Source organism: Anguilla anguilla, chromosome 16, assembly GCF_013347855.1.
Source record: "Anguilla anguilla isolate fAngAng1 chromosome 16, fAngAng1.pri, whole genome shotgun sequence".
Classification (NCBI taxonomy): Eukaryota; Metazoa; Chordata; class Actinopteri; order Anguilliformes; family Anguillidae; genus Anguilla; species Anguilla anguilla.
Genome location: NC_049216.1, coordinates 4,779,302 through 4,781,637, shown reverse-complemented (window position 1 = coordinate 4,781,637; position 2,336 = coordinate 4,779,302).

The window sequence follows — 2,336 nt, the reverse complement described above, 5'->3', positions numbered from 1 at the left end:
AACAACAAAGCCACCAACAAAGAAAACCACTGGTCCTGTAACAGAAACATCCACACCAGCAACCACAGAAAAAGGAAGGGAAACTTCCTACAGACCAGTAACAGAATCAGTGCCTACATTCACGCTGACAGAAGGAGCAACAACAAAATATTCAACATCACCACAGGCAGTGACCACAGCAAAAACAACAGTGAGAACAAGAACCACGCCAAGGCCAACTGGGCCAACAGAAGTCAAACCCACACCATCTCCCACAGCACCTTTGACGACAGAAAAACCAATATCCACAACAGAGAAAATTCAGACTGAAACAACAAAGCCACCAACAAAGAAAACCACTGGTCCTGTAACAGAAACATCCACACCAGCAACCACAGAAAAAGGAAGGGAAACTTCCTACAGACCAGTAACAGAATCAGTGCCTACATTCACGCTGACAGAAGGAACAACACAAAAAAGCACCGAGACAACAATTGTGCCACCTAAAACAACAGAAGTGAAACCTACAACGTCTCAAACAGGTCCAACAGTCACTAAAAAACCATCCACAACAGAGAAAATTTTGACTGAAACAACTAAGCCACCAAAGGAGAAGACCACTGCTCCTGTAACAGAAACATTGTCCACAACTCCAATTTCAGAAATCACAGCATCCACAACAAAAGCAGAAATCACTACTCCAGTGGTACCACCTAAGACTTCCACAGTTTCCCCAGTTGTGACATCTTCAAGACCTTCCATTAGCACAGAGACAACGATTGTGCCACCAAAAACAACTGAAGTAAAACCTACAACGTCTCAAACAGGCCCAACAGCCACTAAGAAACCATCCACAACAGAGAAAATTTTGACTGAAACAACTAAGCCACCAAAGGAGAAGACCACTGCTCCTGTAACAGAAACATTGTCCACAACTCCAATTTCAGAAATCACAGCATCCACAACAAAAGCAGAAATCACTACTCCAGTAGTACCACCTAAGACTTCCACAGTTTCCCCAGTTGCGACATCTTCAAGACCTTCCATTAGCACAGAGACAACAATTGTGCCACCTAAAACAACAGAAGTCAAACCTACAACGTCTCAAACAGGTCCAACAGTCACTAAAAAACCATCCACAACAGAGAAAATTTTGACTGAAACAACAAAGCCACCAAAGGAGAAGACCACTGCTCCTGTAACAGAAACATTGTCCACAACTCCAATTTCAGAAATCACAGCATCCACAACAAAAGCAGAAATCACTACTCCAGTAGTACCACCTAAGACTTCCACAGTTTCTCCTGTTGTGACATCTTCAAGACCTTCCATTAGCACAGAGACAACGACTGTGCCACCTAAAACAACAGAAGTCAAATCTACAACGTCTCAAACAGGTCCAACAGTCACTAAAAAACCATCCACAACAGAGAAAATTTTGACTGAAACAACTAAGCCACCAAAGGAGAAGACCACTGCTCCTGTAACAGAAACATTGTCCACAACTCCAATTTCAGAAATCACAGCATCCACAACAAAAGCAGAAATCACTACTCCAGTAGTACCACCTAAGACTTCCACAGTTTCCCCAGTTGTGACATCTTCAAGACCTTCCATTAGCACAGAGACAACGATTGTGCCACCTAAAACAACAAAAGTCAAACCTACAACGTCTCAAACAGGCCCCACAGCCACTAAAAAACCATCCACAACAGAGAAAATTTTGACTGAAACAACCAAGCCACCAAAGGAGAAGACCACTGCTCCTGTAACAGAAACATTGTCCACAACTCCCATTTCAGAAATCACAGCATCCACAACAAAAGCAGAAATCACTACTCCAGTAGTACCACCTAAGACTTCCACAGTTTCCCCAGTTGTGACATCATCAAGACCTTCCATTAGCACAGAGACAACGATTGTGCCACCTAAAACAACAGAAGTCAAACCTACAACGTCTCAAACAGGCCCAACAGCCACTAAAAAACCATCCACAACAGAGAAAATTTTGACTGAAACAACCAAGCCACCAAAGGAGAAGACCACTGCTCCTGTAACAGAAACATTGTCCACAACTCCAATTTCAGAAATCACAGCATCCACAACAAAAGCAGAAATCACTACTCCAGTGGTACCACCTAAGACTTCCACAGTTTCTCCTGTTGTGACATCATCAAGACCTTCCATTAGCACAGAGACAACGATTGTGCCATCAAAAACAACAGAAGTCAAACCTACAACGTCTCAAACAGGCCCAACAGTCACTAAAAAACCATCCACAACAGAGAAAATTTTGACTGAAACAACCAAGCCACCAAAGGAGAAGACCACTGCTCCTGTAACAGAAACATTGTCCA